Below are 16,706 nucleotides of genomic sequence, written 5' to 3'. Positions count from 1 at the left end.
CAAGGGGCTTGATCCTGCCTCAACTTGATAGGCCAGGCTTTATTGACTCCCCATGGGGAGGCCTTACCCTTTCAGAGGAGTGGATTGGGGGTGGGTTGGTGGGGAGGACACAGCGGGAGGAGCTGTGGCGGGAAAAGCTGTGGGAGGGGAAATTGTCGGTATGTAGAATGAATAAAAATTTTAAAAAACTGTAGATGAGCATAGTGTGTGTGTGAGGGTACATGCATGCACAGCAGAAGATTCTACTGCCATAAAGTTTCTCCAGAAAACATATAATCTAGAGCAGACCCCTATATACACAAGCATAAATATGTGCTTATAGTAATCTATAATTTCTTATATAATGCATAGGATAATATATAATAGTACATAATATAATAAAATTTTATTCAACATATAAGCAACTATAATTTGTGCTTATGAAATACAATAACTACAAAGCAATACATTAACCTATAATAGAAAACACAGATACTTGTCTGTTCAGGCATTTTCAAGAACTGGCTTATGCAATGGTGAGAGATGAGAAAAGTCTCAGCTCCATAGGGCAGATTGGAACCTCAGGCAGGAGTGGATGCTACCAAGCAGAATTTCTTCTCTAGGAAGCCTACATTTGTTTTCAAGGCTTTCAATCAGTTAGATGAAGTCCATCCACATGGCGGGGAGTGATATGCTTTACTTAAGGGTTCAAATGCAAGTCATGCCACAAAACCCCTTCTTGACAACCTTCAGACTGATGCATGATTAAAGACTGACAGCAGCAGGCCATCCAAGATGGCACCGAGAGACAACATCATAGCAGCCTTTGGTGGCTTTGCTGGCATCCTGTGAAATTCTTGCATCGGGGGCTGGGGAGATGGCTCAGTGGTTAAAATATTTGCTATGCAGGTATGAGGAGCAGAGTTCTGATCCCCAGAGCCTATGTAAAATGCCTGGTGGTCATGGTGACCTGGCTGTAATTCTCCAGCCTTGGAAAGAGACGGAGAATTCTCAGGGCATGTTGGGTAGGAAATCTAGCCATATCAGCAATGACTGGGTTTGACTGAGAGACCTGACTCAATGATTCCAGACATCAACCTCTGATTTTCATGTGCATGTGGACACACATGCACAAGCATCCTTCCATACACATGTCCCCAAACATGAAAACACATATTTGTACCACATACATATAGAAAATAGAGAAAGGCTCTTTGATCAAAAAAGCTTTGGATATGTACAGTCTTGGTAGACCTGAGATACGGGATATAATGCCCAATCTTGGCTATCAACTTGATTGGCTCTGGAGGCAACTAGGAGACACATCCCTGGACGGCTGTGTGGAGGCACTTCCAGGAAAGATTAACAAAGAGAAAAAGACTCGCCTACCATGGCGGGCAGGGGTGGGCACCTACCAGTTGCAGCCCACATGGAGGAGGCCAGATGAAACAGCAGGGTCACTTGGTTGTGGTTGCTGCCTTTGTCTCTGACTGTGGCTGTCTCTGCTGGTGCTACCAACAGTGCCATCCTCACTGGTGCCATCCTCACTGGCATCAGACTCCGTTTCCTTTATACTCGGCCTCTGTGGCGTGCAGAGAGCCACTGTCAAATGCCCCAGCCTGTGTAACCCAGTCCCATTTAGAGCCTGTGTTCACTCTGTCTGTCTCGCTCCTCTAGAGAACCCCGACTAACACAAGGGGACCACTTCACCCCAGAGCAGGCAACGCAACGGAGGTCTCAGGGTCTGACTAGAGTCAAGATAGAGTAATCACAGGCTGGTAACTTATCACTGGACACCACAGACGTGGCCACATCTGACTGGGCTTATCTCGAGGGAATCGGTTTCTTGGTTCTTCTTTCCCAGAGGAAGAGAACCTGAGGCTCAGAAAGTTTGAGTCACTGTGGGAAATCACCCAGTGTTTTGAATCTTCTGGCACTAATTCCTGGGGTTCGCATCGGCCCTCAGACAGTCATTATCTCCCTGGATGAATTAGAAACGTCTTCTTTCTTCCTTACCTTGGACCCACCCTCCCTGCCTTTCCTCTCTTTCTCCTTTATCCCAAGATGACTTACTACAGAATGGCAAATCCCCACTCCACACACTACCATGAACTTAGAGTTCCCAGCTAAGCAAGAGGTCATCCGAAAGTGGGGCACAGTGGAGACCCTCAGAGTCTTATAAGGAACAGCAAACAGTACAAAGCCTGAAGAGAATTTCTGAGTTGTCAAAAAGTGGTTTTTACCAGAAAACCTAAAATTTGATTCCAAACAGAGCTAAACTGTTGCCTCCACCCAAAGGTGACTTGAAAACATCCACAATACCCACCACCTTCATGACAATCAGGTTAACCCAGATAACCTACTGTTGGGAACGTCTAGCGAATCTGGGCTAGAATCAAAAGATGCTCACCAACTCAGCCCCAGGTCCTCAAGCAAATTAAAGACATCATCACATCTATCCCTTCATGGAAGAGGCACCCAGCCTCACCCACGATGCTCACTTGTCCAGGATGACACATGACATTGACTTCTCCGCCTCTGTCCTTGGCCTAGTTCCCAGGGAGAACGAAAGCCTCCTGCTTCAGTTTGCAACCGTTCAAATCAGAGGCCTGACAGCTCTGCTCTGAGGAACAGCCAATGGAAGCAGGGGTCGTGGCTGTCAATCAGGGCGGGTTTTGCACACGCAGGGCAGTTTCCTCCAAGGGAGTCAATACAGATGAAAACTGCCTTGATGCTCCTGTTCGCCTGAGGTCGGAGAACAAACGTGCAACACGGAAGCTGCCCCGGCCCTAATTTAATCCAGGAGGACAAACAGGGGATCACTCAACAGTCCTCGAGCCCACGGTCGGAAGAGTATGCCCATGAGGCAAATAGTTTTCTGGACCATCTCCCCAACCTACTCCCTCCTGCCACAGAAACTAGTTTAAAATGGCCCTTGATGACTTGGTGAGTGACATTCTTGTGGGCTATGTTGATCTTGGGCTGTAAAGTCAAATACACAATGGAAATTTTTGATTTATGAAATAGCGATCCTACTGCCATGTGAAGCTCACACTTGTTTCCTACTTCACGTCACTCAAGATTCGGCTCAAATGCTACTTCCTCAGAAAGGCCTTGCGTGACCTCCGCCACCAAACACTCGCCCTCACGGTCATTAAGGAAGCTGAGCTTTTCTTCCTGGCCTTGGCTTCTGTGTTTGCTTGTTTATGAATGTCTGACTTCTCCTCCCTATCATAGTGAGGCTGAATGACAATAAAGGCATCAATGTCCCCAGAGCCCCAATTACAACAATCAGAACTCTACCTGGGCACATACGAAGGACTCCATAAATATTCATTGAATGCATGTATAAATGGGCTGACCCTAAAATCAAAGACCCAGAGGAGAAATGAGCCATCTTGGGGTTTGCCATCTGAACTCTTTCTCTTTGGAGAGCTACTCTAGAAATCCTTTTCTTTTTAATGTTGTGTGCATTTACATGTGCATGTAGATGCGCATGGATGTCAGAATAGGGTGTGTGATCCCCTGAATCTGGAGTCACAGTGCTCATAAGCCCCGCAGTGGGTGCTGGGAAACAAGTTCCCATCATCTGGAAGAGCAGCAAGTGCTCTCAACCACTGAGCCGTCTCTCCAGCACCTACTCTGAAAATTCTTGAGACTAGTTTCCAGCCCCAAGTAACAGACTGACATCTCTCGCATTGTGTGGGACTCGGGTGCTCAGCCAACCAGCTTTCTAGGGCATGCAGCATCCTTGGGGAGGTATATAGTGGAAAAGATGAGGTCAAGAGCTGAAAATCAGATGGCCCCAATCCAACTCTCAGCTCTGGCGCTTCCTCCATGAACAGCCACGGAACAGTCAGTTAACAACCCCATGTTTTAGTTTCCTTGCCTATAAAACAGGGGCGGTATGGATGGTGCCTGCTCTACAGGGTTTCCTATGAGAAAAGGTAAGCAAACGGTTATGAGTCACTTCTTCTGAGATGGAGGGAACATAGAACACTCATCATTTCCTTTTGAAGAGATTTATTTTTGTTATTTCCAATTATGTGTGTGTGTTAGCATACACTTGTGAGTGCAGGTACCCTCCGCTCAGAAGATGTCAGATTCCTTGGAGCTAAAGTTATAGGAAATTGTGAGCCATCCCATGTTGGCTCTAGAAACAAAACTCAGATCTTCTGCAAGGGGACTCTTAACCTCAGAGCCATCTTTCCAGCCCCATGCCAGTCATTCTTAAAAATACTGTTTTGAAGTTATTAATGAAAATGTGCCAGAGCTTGAGTGGGAGGAGACGCAAGGTCAGAGATTCTCGAACTCACGCACTGGCCATGCCCCTGATTGGCTAGGAATGAGTGGCTCCTTGTATTTTGTGTCCAATGGATTTCAATCACCCTGACCCTGGATTTGCAAGAAATGGACATGTAGGACATAAAACAACCCTCATTAAAGAAATGTCTCGTTTCAACAGAGATCATTACAGAAAACCACAGCCAACCAAAATGCAGAGAAGAAATGTCTCATTACAACAGACAGAGATCATTACAGAAAACCACAACCAACCAAAATGCAGAGAACATGAGACCAGCCCCAATTGGTACATCTACAACATGGGGATCCTAGCAGAAAAGGGGACAGAAATACTGAAAGAGACAAGGGAACAGGGGGTTTGTTGTGAGATTGTGTCTCCTAGAAACGTCAAAGAAGCTATACCTGTGAACATCACACCAACACGGCTACCAAAACAAGTCCTGAACAAAAATGCCACCCACAGACATGCTCACAAGAAAGGGGGAGATCTCACAGGACCCCAACCCTAGAGCGACAAACACGTAAGGAATTATGAGAACTGGATAAATAGTCTTCCCCAGGGAAGAGCCCTCAGAGTGATGATCCAACACTAAGAAGTCAGCTATGAAATCATATGCATGCAAGTAACAATATATGGACTAAGAAGAGTGTATTGATCGATTTAGGAATTCACAAACATGTGTGTTTATATATCAACAATTGAAAAGCTATAGGCCAGGAGTTTGAGAGAGAGCAAGGTGGGGTATACTGGAAGGGTTGGAGGGAAGGAAGGGGAAGGTGGAAATGGTGTAAGTATATCTCAGTTTCAAAAATAAAGAAATATACTAAAAACAAGAGCAAATTTAACAAACAACTTCCAAAGGCTGTTTGTCTTGTGATGCAATGTTTACAGAACAAGTATAATCCAAGCTAAATGCGGGGCAAGAGAAGAACTGTGGCTGGGAGATGGCTAAGCAGGTAGAACACCGACGGTGCAAGCATAAGGATCTGAGTTCAAATCTACCCAGAAACCTACACAGAAAGCTGGTGTGTAGAGGGGACTGAAGAAACATGGGCAACTGTAAACATACATCACACACACTGAAACATAAATAAATAATATTGCAGTATCTTAAGGAAAAAGAACAGGAACCAATAAAGAGCAAAGTCAGTGTTTTTATTTTAGCGGATTTATTCCCAGAAGCCTCTGAACAAAACCCTTGCTGAGGAGCAGCACTCTTCAGGACTGATCTTCAGAAATACTCAGGCATCCCTGGGTTTATACGTGAAATCAAATAAGTTGATACAAGGAGGAGCTTTAGCTTTATGGCAGTAATGAAGGAACTCTTGAGCTGGGGTAGCCCAGCACACAAGGGCAGAGGCAGGCGGATCTCTGAGTTCCAGGCCAGTCTGATTCATATCCGGAATTCTAGTTCAGCTAAGGCTACATAGTTAGACCTTGACCTTGTCTCAGAGAGTGAAAGGAGAGAGAGAGAGAGAGAGAGAGAGAGAGAGAGAGAGAGAGAAAGAGAGAGATCAGCAGTTAAGAGCATTTCAGCTTTTCTAGAGAACCTGAGTTACTGAACCCCAGCCTCACACTGGATGATCACAGCTATGGGGGATACAAGGTCCTCTTCTGGCCTATGTAGGCACTGCACTTAGAGGTACACACACACACACACACACACACACACACACACACGCAGGTGGTAAAGAAAATTCCTAGAAAATTAATTCAACATTGGAACAAAATGCATTGGTAAATGACTTGCCAGTGATGTTTTGCTGAAAACTCCATAAACAACGAGAATAGTATGAGAAAGGATCTTTGGGAAAGCCTCCTGCCCCCGTTCCCCAAGTCATCAGTGTACAATTTGCTCAAGCAGACATTTAAGGAAGATGAGCAGCGTGGTTCATCCCTACCTATCGCAATAGTTCCTGTTTCGCTCGGTAGGTCTGATGGATCTTTTCAGGCTGAGCTCTAAGATCCAACACTGTTGCAGTGCACAGTCCACCGAAAGAACTCCACAGGTTTGCTTAATCTCAGTATGTCCCTCTTCCCCTAAGTTAGCCACGATGTCTAACACATCCTGAGGTCTAACATGAAACAAAGCCAAATTGAAGAAATCAACTAGAAATGTGTATTATAATCACACTTTGAGTATCCAACTTTCAAACATGGTACAGGAGTGGCAAAACCGTGTAAGTAAAAGGGTGTACAACGCATGCTGCCTCGTACCTTCAGCCAAAGGGTAGTGACAGGTCTTCACCAAAAATATCCCTCAAAAAAGTTAATATTAAAACGTCCACCTCCAGTGGCAGGGACATGGTTCAGTCGGTAAAATGCTTGCCATGCAACCATGAAGACCTCAGTTCAATGCCCAAAATGCACATTTAAAAAAGCCAAGCACAGTGGCATATATAATCCCAGCATTGAGGAGGTAGAGACAAGAGGATGCCTGGGGCTCGCTGGCCAGACAGCTGAGTCAAACTGGCAAGCTCCACATCCCAGTGAGAGACTTCTCAAAAAAGGGGGACAGCTCCTAAGATGAGACCGACCTCTAGCATCTAGATGCACACACATACATGCACCTTCACACAGAAGGATGTGCACACAAACACACACCCTTCACACACAGGAAAAGGAAACACACAATGTCTACCTATCCCCTTCTGGTTCCGGATGTTCTGGCTGAGCAACTCGGAGTGGACTTTGACTCCCATGGAAAGTGTTTAGGACGTGACGTAGTCACTGACCTCCAGTGTTTGTTCCGTCTCCTTCCAGAAGAGTTCCGAACGAAGCTGTGAAGTTTCCCAAGCGCCACACAGGCCAGTGAGATCCACCCTGCAAACAAGAGTCTGTCACCTCGCGAAGACATGACATCTATGAAGCAGCCAGGAAGGAATTCCCTGTTCTACTTCCTGGCACAGCAATAACCCGGGGGCTTGTTAGCCAAATGCTGGAATTTTGTAGCACAGCCCCACCAAGTCTGCATTTAGCAAACCAGGTGAGTGGAGCCATTGGGGAAGAAAACTGGCAGGAACACCCGATATAAGCACAAATCCAGGGCCACTGTCTCTTTTCACCTCACCATGGTGATCAGTAGCCTTCTGGAATGAGCTGAAGAGGGAAGTGTTGGCATCCTTGACTCAAGAAAGAGAGAAGTTTAGACGTTTAGAAAGATAGAGAATGGCAGACCACACTCGTTTTCAGTCCAGCATATTCCATTTCGGTTCCTGCAATTTTGAGATCAGGTCTTGTGTAGCATCGGCTGACCTTTGTCTTTCTATGGGATGACCTTGAGCTGCTGACCCTCTTGAATTCACCTTACAAGGGCTGAGATTCCAGGCACACACCATCATGACTCCTTCACGCAGTGCTGGGGCTTGAACCCAGGGCTTTGTGTATGCTCGACAGGTTCTTGAATGCTCAAACCTCCCCACATCCCAGCCTTGGCATGTTTCCTTTACATGAGTACCTGGTGCCCAAGAAGAAAAGAAGCTGTCAGATCCCCTGCAACTGGAGTCACAAGCACTTGGAGCTGTCACATGGGTGTTGGGAATTGAACTGGGGTCGCCTGGAAGAACAGTAACTGCTTCTAACCGCTTAGCCTTCTCTCCTGCTCCATTGCTTATTTTTTGAGATGGGTTTTACTGTGTTATCCCTACAGGCTTTGAATTTCTGGGATAAAATGATCCTCCTGCCTCAGCTTCCCCACTAGCTGGGACAATATGTCTGTTGCCACCACATGTAGCTATTCACTGTATAACTGTTTTAATTCTTTTATTTTATTTGTGTGTGTGTGTGTGTGTGTGTGTGTGTGCACATGCGCACATGTTTGTGGTCATGTGCCACTGCGCATGTGCAGAGGTCAGAGGATGACTTTTGGAAGATAGGCCTTCCAGCACGTGGGTTCTTGGGATGAAACTCGGGTCCTCGTGCTCATAGGCAGGCAACTTTACCTGCCAAGCCGTCCCACCCATGCCCCCTTACGCAGTGTTAGTACTGGAAACTGAGGCATTTAAAGGCGTGCTTCCCAACAAGAGAGCCATTCAGCTCTTTCTTCAACTAACCCAGCCCCTTCCTCGATGCTCAAACACCCTGAGCAGCGGCCCCCAACCTCAATATCCTCCCCGTTTCCCAGAGGCGCCACCGTGCTAACTCACAGTTTAGCTTTCCCTTCCCCTGACAATGGCCATCTGTAAGAGGCCCTGGGCGCCTGGAATTTGAAATTGTTTTTCTTCCCTCTCTTCCTGAAGACCAGATTGTTCCTAGGCTCTGGGATGCCCAGCCAGCACAGGCCTGACTCCCTGGCACCTCAGCCGCCTTGAGGACCAGGGTTTGTTTTTGCAGGGTTGCTCATGAGCAATGGAGTGCTGGCACTAGCCTCCTTGGGAGAGGAGCATGGCAGCTAGGCGTGTGTTTTCAGGGAAGCAAACTGTAAGAATAAACAGAAGATACACACACCCCCACATCCTGATGGCTGGGCCCCAGACTCCGCGGTTCTGACAGCTGATCCATTCCGACTGCCCTTCAGAGCTGCACGCTGGAGCAACTGCAGCCCTTGAAGCATGGTGGGCAGACAGGAGCACAGAGCTTGGCTCTCCTCGGGCTGCAGGTACATTTTGCATCCTCTGCCTCTATGCTACGGGCTCCATCTACATCTGAAACCTCAAGATGCTGGCATGATGGGGCCAGGGAAAAGGGCTCAGTCAGGAAAGGTGACTTCAGCCAAGCCCGGTGACCTGAGTTCTTCTGAACCTGGTGGAAGGAGACGGCTGGCTGTCTAAACCTGGACTCTGACCTCCAACCAAGGCACATGACACTGTGTGCACATATCTATACAGAGAGAGAATAATATTATATATTATAATATCATATTATTATATTACATAATAATATTATATATTATAGATTATAGATGCATACACACACATATGTGGTGGTGGGGGGGGGGGTTCTTCTAAAATACCAACCTCCTCCATACCTCAGTGCCTTGGACTATACTTTTGTCTCTGCCTGGATTATCCTGTGCACACAAGTGTGCGCACACACACACACACAAACACACAGACACACACACACACGGTGTCCTGCTCCCCCATCTTCACTCTAACCCCTCATGTTTAGGTGTCAGGTTGTAGGGAGCCCTTCCCTATCTACCCTGGCAGAGGAGAGGACTCTCCACCTCTTCCTCTTGGCTCACTCCCTTTCTTCAACTGTGTCGTACAGACCTAATAATATGTGTGTTGTGTGTGCGTATGCCTGTGTGTATGTCGTGTGGGTGTGTTTGTATATGTTCACATGTGTGCACTTGTATGCTGAAACCAGAGTTCCATGCTGGATGTTTCCTTCAGCTGCCTTAAGTTTTTGAGACAGGGTCTTTCAATGAACCTGAGTTCACTGAGTCTCCAGCTCCCCAGTGCTGATGTTTCAGACACGCCCCCAACACTGGGGTTTTGAAGGTGTGGGGATCTCGGGTCCTCCTCCTTAGATCATGTTCTACTCACTGAGCCATCTCCCCAGTCCGGTTTCTAGTCATTTGCTCTGTCTGTTTTGTGAGGTTTACTGCCTGCCGTTGCAGTGCGGTGCCTAAAATTGGACAGAGACTCAATCAGTGCCTGCCCCTTTAATGAACTCATGGCCTTGCTTTGTCCAGCCTTAATTAGTTCAGGGGAGAGATCAAAAACAGCCACCAAAACCCTTAATCACAGACCCTATTGGTAATTCTATCTCCAGCCGAGCTTAGGTGAATGAAAGACGACAAGACAGTGGTGGAAAGACAGAGAGCCCCAAAGGCCAACGAGACAGAGGATCCTGCAGCAAGAGGGGACCTCGCAAAAACGCAGCTTGGTGAATGAGTATCATTTGGGATCGGCACAAGACATAATACCAATTATATAGCCCTTACCTGTCTCTGCTTGGGAATCCTCCTTACTCTTCCCCGTGTGCATTCGTAAACATATCTACACTGTGTAAGAATTAAACTGCAAATCCAGTAATGGAAAGCCACAATTGAATATACAGGAATTCACAATTAAATTCTACAAATATGTAAACAGTATGATTCTACTATGGCTAGCTTATCAGCTTGTTCAGAAAACAAAATATACCTCCATGAATAAGGAACCAATAAATTCATAAAAGAATATCTATTAGCCGGGTGGTGGTGGCGCACGCATTTAATCCCAGCACTCGGGAGGCAGCGGCAGGCGGATCTCTGTGAGTTCGAGGCCAGCCTGGTCTACAAGAGCTAGTTCCAGGACAGGAACCAAAAGCTACAGAGAAACCCTGTCTCGAAAATAAAAAAAAAATATATATCTATTAACTTTTATAAGTGCTTTGGAGGTCAACATGAGTCATTGTTAGAGGGGGAAAAGGAAGGCCCTTTTCATTAAAGCCTTTAAGAAAAGGATTGGAAAAGGGATAGCACCCACATTTTTAAAGTTTTGGGACAAGAGCTAAGGATATGGCTCTGTTGGCAGAGTGCTCACCTAGCATACTTGAAGCCCTGAGTCCAATCCCCAGTACTGAGTTAACTGGGCATAGTGGTCTACACCTCTGATCCCACCACCTAGGAGACAGAGGAAATTGGATCTCAGTGAGTTTGAGACTAGCCTTGTCTACATAGTGAGTTCCAGGACAGCCAAAGCTACTACATAGTGAGACTCTGTCTCAAAAATACAATTAATTAATTAATTAATTAATTAATTAATTATTTTTTAAAAGACAGAATCAGAAATTTAAGGTCACTATCAGCTATATAGTAAGTTCAAGGTCTGTCCAGACTACATGAAACACAACCTAAAATAGATAAAGTTTTAGAACAGAAAGACATATTTGTTATGTCATTAAGTATAAATCTTATTATTTATAATTGTTGAAAATGAGTGCTGCCCTCCAGATACCTGGTTTCTGCGTTAGAGCAGAGCCCTGGAGATGCCTAGACTTCTGCTCGTTTCACTGCAAAATTCAGGTCATTGGAGAGAGGTGGGGTCAAATCTCAGCCAAGAGCCCCGAACAAGAAAGAGAACAGGATGTGGTAGGGACTACAGCAACTGGGACGAGTCTAGGGGCGCAGAGACGTGACCAGAAAGGAGGGGAGGTGGACTGAGGGTGGCCAGTGGTGGCCAGTAGCTGCCTCCTTCATAGAGCATCCTTATTTTGGGCCTGTTGACTTTGCCAAGCAGCACCTGAGTCATCTCCCTCAAGACTAGTGACCAACCCAAACAGAGGAGCCCAAACATTGCTCCTGGCCTCTTGGGCATCGTGGGTTCCCACTAAATGTGCACATCCTGTTGACTGGGGTTTGATTCTGATACTGGACCTTTAAGTGAGAGATGGGCTGTCTTGTGTGTACTCTTCCATTGTGTATTCTCCTTGTTAGGAGGGTGCAGAGCAGGAAAAGTAATCGGCACTTTTTTTTTTAAGAGATAAGCATTGCTATTAAGATTGCTTTTGTTGCCATAGAAACAAGAAACAGTTGGGCTGGAAGAAAGTGGCGGGGAGCTGAAAGGTAGCATGGTCTTGCCATTTTCCCTCTCCTTTTTTGCTGGTTGCTACCATACCCCCAGGAAAGTAGCATGTCTCAAGGGTGTGGTCCCTTTTCTCCAGCCTCCCCGGAGAAATCTGGATCCCAGCTCTGCTTCACAGCCACATGATCTTGTATATGACTTGGACTTCTTTGAGCCACACCCTCCTCCTCTGTTAAGTCAGGGCAACGCTCAGCATGGTACATGTAAAGACACGTGCTCCGCAAGCATCTTTCTCCATCGCTTCTTGAAAACAGTGACCCATGCAGGATGGAGGGATAGTTCAGGTAGTAAAATGCTTGCCTTGCAAGTATGGGGGCCTTGGCTGGATCTCTAGAACTTATGAAAATACAACCAGGCATGATATCAGTGCTTATAATCCCAGAGTTAGAGAGGAAAAGACAGAAGGAACCCTCTGATTCACTGGCCTACTGTTACTGAGCCTACCTGCTTAGCCTACTGGTAAGTCCCAAGCCAGTGAGAGACTTGGTTTAAAAAAAAAGGCATTAAGTGGATGGCACCTGAGTAACAACACCCCAGGTTGGTGTCCTATGACTTCTATGTGAAATCACTAAATGTATACCCACACCTATTTAAGTGTATACACACACACACACACACACACACACACACACACACACGGCCCACAGAAAGCAGACACTGCACAGAGAAAGGAACAACAACCCCAGCTTCTCTGATGGCAAAAGCATGGATGCACCTGGGTTTTATTTTAATTTTTATTTTATAGGTTTGCGTATATTTTCTGTATCTTTGAATGTGATCCATGTGAGTGCCCAGTGCTCATGGAGGCCAGAAGTGGGCATCAGATACCTTGAAACTAAAGTTACAAACAGTTGTGAGCCTCCATGTGGGTGCTGGGAATGGAACCAGAATTCCCTGGAAGGGCAGCCAGTGTACCTAGCCACTGAGCTATCTCTCTGGCTCCCTTGGAAAAGTAGAAGGCACAGAGAGTTGTGGTGTGCAGCTACAGCAAGGATCATGGTGCACAGATGTAAAGTCTAGTGTCGCTGAGACAAGGGTGTTTTGAGCATCCGTCTCTTCTGTGAACCTCAGCAGCCTCAAGCAAAAGGAAGACAGTTTTAACATTGCTCTCAGAGCATTTCCCATGGTTCCATGGTTCACAGTTTTAAGCAAAGCATAGGGCCTGAGACAAGAGAGGCCTCCTCCCTGGCTTCTTTCCCCTGGAGCAGAAGCCAAGTGGGCAAAGAACCATCTCAGTTCAGAATCATGTAGACACTGTGGTCCTGGCAGCAGCAGAAAGACAACAATGACGTTCTAGCTCTCTCTCTCTCTCTCTCTCTCTCTCTCTCTCTCTCTCTCTCTCTCCCCCTCCCTCCCTTCCAGGGTAAAGAGAGAGAAGAAGGAAGAGGGAGTCAAAGCAGAAGGCCGTCATACCAAAGGATGTCTCCATGACATCCTAGGCACTTAGCAATGCATCCCAAGTCACGCGTGCTGCTGACACATTCTCTGCCACAGAAACTCCTCTAGGCTAAGAGAGGATGTGGGCCCCCAGTGGTACCAGACGTATATGATCTGAGAACCTCCCACTGACTACGTTGGAAAATCATGGGCTACTGGTGCTGCTTGGCTCAGGTGAACTGGTAACTGCTACTCCTTTCCACATTACTCGTCCCTATGGAAGCTAAACACATTCCTATCCTGGGGCTGCCAAACAGTTACCACACGCTGAGTGCATTAAAACAGCATGCAAAGCATTCTATCATCCATCTAGAAGCTGAGAGCAAAGGTGATGGCTCTCTCTGGAGGCTCTAGAGAAGTATCTCTGCCATCTTTCTCTCTCTCCCAGCTTCCAGTAATCTCAGGGGTTCTGCTGTCAGAGGCTGCTTGTTTGTTCCCGGTTGCCCAGACTCGAAATAACCACGCAAAAACTGTATAATTAAATCACTGCTTGGCCAACTAGCTCTAGCTTCTTATTGGCTAGCTCTTACATCTAGAATTAACCTATTTCCATTATTTTATATTTTACATTTTACCACAAGGCTCATGGCCTACTGGCAAGGTTCCAGCTGACAGCTTCCATCTTTCCCCTCTGGTGATTACATGGCATCTCTCTGACTCCACCTTTTTTCTCCCAGCATTCAGGTTAGTTTTCTCTGCCTAGCTCTACTTTGCCCTATCACAGGCCAAGCCAGCTTCTTTGTTAACCAATAAAAGCAATACATATACAAAAGGACCCCCCACACCAGGGTTCCTTGATATGTGGGTACCTCCACACCAATCCTCCATCTCAGACACGGCTCAGGTTACATGGCCTCTTGTTATCTCCCCTCTGCAAGAGACTCCAAATTTCCTATTTACACAGATCCATCCTACCCTGGTATCACTTCATCCTAACTGCCAAGACTCTATTTTGTTGTTGTTGTTGTTTTCATTTGCTTGTTTGTTTTAAGTCATATTACATATATGTCCCTTGGCATCTTTGCAGAAGGGGGCAAGTACTGCATGCATGTGGTATGCATGTGGTATGCATGTGGTACACATGCACAAAAGCAGGCAAAGCCACTCAAACATAAAAATAAAGAAAGAAACGGAAAATAAAAGCTTTGAAAGGAGGACCAAGAGAGACAGCTCTAGGGTTAAGAGAACTTATTCTTATAGTAGACTAAGGTTCGGTTCCCAGTACCCATATCAGGAAGCTCACAACTGCCTAATAACTTTAGTTCCAAGGGTTCTAATGATCTCTTCTGGCTTTCATGGTCACCTTCACTCACTCACATGGTAAATATAAGTATGTATACATACTCAAAAACACACACCCACACAAAATAAACAATTTTTAATTAAATAAATAAAAGGGTTGGCAGGCCTGGAAAAGGACACCTGAGGATGTCCTTTGCCCCTTTACACATGCACACTGCACACATGCACATTGCACATATACACATACACATGCAAAAAGATTATTAAGAACTCAAAACTTGAAGATAATATTCCCCCAAAATGAAGGACTGTGGATGCCAATTTTTTTCCAAAAAGTACTGCATCAAGATATACATAGGTTCAAAGCACCCTCAGCCAGATAGAAGCCTGTAATCTCTCTTTCCCCAGCCGCAGTCCCCTTCTTCCTAATCTAACACTCCATGCTCTCCACGAACCAAGTCCCTTGTCCCCAAACTGAGGCTGCACCAAAGCTGCTCGTGTAATGACTGTATGATATTGGCTTGCATCCAAGTCAGCAAATTTTTTATACTATTTGATAATGAAGATCTTCTTCGGGGAAGATGCCAGAGAAGGCAGAGAATAGAAACAGAAATCTAGAAAAGCCATGTGTAAGCAGGGAGAGGTTGAGGCAGGAGGATTGCTGGGAGCTCTAAGCCAGCCTGGCCTACATAGAGAATTCCAGCCCATCCGGATACATGTAGCAAGACTGTCTCAAAACCCAAAAATGGAAACAATTTTAAATTAAAAAGACAGAATATAAAAGATGTGTTATGTCAAATGGGACCCTGCTGTATTTAAATCCCCTCAAAGAAACAGACTTTCAAGCTATAACTTCTTTTTTGCCTTTGCTGCTTCAGACACATATAAGTTGGGAATACAGCCAGGCATGATGGTTCATATCTGTAGTCCTAGCACCTGGGAGGCTGAGGCAGGAGGACTGCCAGGCACTTGAAGTCAGCTTGAAGCTAGCTTACTACAGGCTGAGACCCTGTCCCATCAAACCAAGCACAGATGGTAGGGGTGGGACTGGAGGAGGAGAGGGAAGGCTCCCACCACCACTGGTGCCTTCTAACATATTTGGACATTAGTCTTATCGGGAGCTGCTTACCCCAAGACAGATGCCAAACAAGAAGCTGATCATGTTTCCCAATCTTATTTGCAAACAAGCGTTCATTTCCTGCTTACCAAGCACAGTGAGGGGACTTTGTCCATTCAAATCATTGTCTTAAGCCGCTGATGGAAACCATTGAACAGGCTTTGCCCCAGCCAGAGCCTGGATGCTCAATGTCATTGAACTCAAAGAGGGCATAATTCATATTGAAAGGTGTGATTGCAGGCCTGTCGGCCAGGTAATCAGCCCCTGATTTCTCTTCAACATTCTAGACCACTTGGAAATCTTAGCCTAAGAGGAGGCTGGAGGGGATTATCCTGGAAATGCGGTATCCCCTTCTCAAATATAAACACGGGACTATTATCCCAACCAGTTAGCCCTTCTTTACTGAGACCCGAGACCCAGGCGGTGAGCACAAGGGGACCCTAGCCCTGCCCAGACAGCTGTGTCACAGTCCTGGCTCCTCAGGGCTCTTCTGTCAGCTCAGTTTTCCAAAATTGTTGCAACCTTATGATGTCTCCGACGCCTGAGCCTCCTCATCTCGTCTCAATGCTTGTTTTGCAAACTCTTGGCTGCTTCATAGGAACCTGCCTCAACCTGAGGCCTAAGCTTCCTCTTGGCTGGGACAGTGAAGGCTTCCTGAAAGGGACTGGTCTCCTTTCCCCACTCCAAGCTGATGGTTTGGAAGTTCCAGATCAGAATGTGGCTTCCACAACTCAAAGATGAGAGGCTAGCTAGAGTTAACATTGACATAAAACTTGGTTGAGTATTTAAATGGGGCCTTCATATCAAAAAAAGGACTTAGAGGAAAATTGAAAAACAAAACAACAACACACACACACAAAAAAAAATAGGGCTACCAAAGTTTGCATTCTGACCATATGTGCCCTTCTCTGTGGACAGAGTACCGCTAGACAATAAGACCCATGAGGAAATACGTTGCTTTGGTATCAAAGGATGCTTTCTTCATTTCTTTACAGCGTTTCGTTTTAGCCAAACTCACAATGGATAACACAGTTAGACAGCAAAATAAACACCAGAGACCATAAAATACTGAGTCTTTCAAGCTTCGGTGCAGACCTGCAGCCAGCTACCT

General features: G+C 46.0%; 1 long non-coding RNA gene across 1 annotated transcript; it reads left to right on the top strand.

Moving 5' to 3' along the window:
* Nucleotides 1-7,073: 7,073 nt before the first annotated feature.
* Nucleotides 7,074-10,162, top strand: LOC121436054. The gene is made up of 3 exons (XR_005972642.1): nt 7,074-7,271; nt 8,694-8,882; nt 10,004-10,162. It is a non-coding gene; the product is annotated as an uncharacterized LOC121436054 (long non-coding RNA).
* Nucleotides 10,163-16,706: the final 6,544 nt, after the last annotated feature.

The sequence above is a fragment of the Microtus oregoni genome, unplaced genomic scaffold (assembly GCF_018167655.1).
Source record: "Microtus oregoni isolate MIOR12 unplaced genomic scaffold, Mior012 000048F_ref0000485, whole genome shotgun sequence".
NCBI lineage: Eukaryota > Metazoa > Chordata > Mammalia > Rodentia > Cricetidae > Microtus > Microtus oregoni.
Note: the sequence above shows the minus strand (reverse complement) of the source record. Positions and strands in the feature narration are given on the sequence as shown.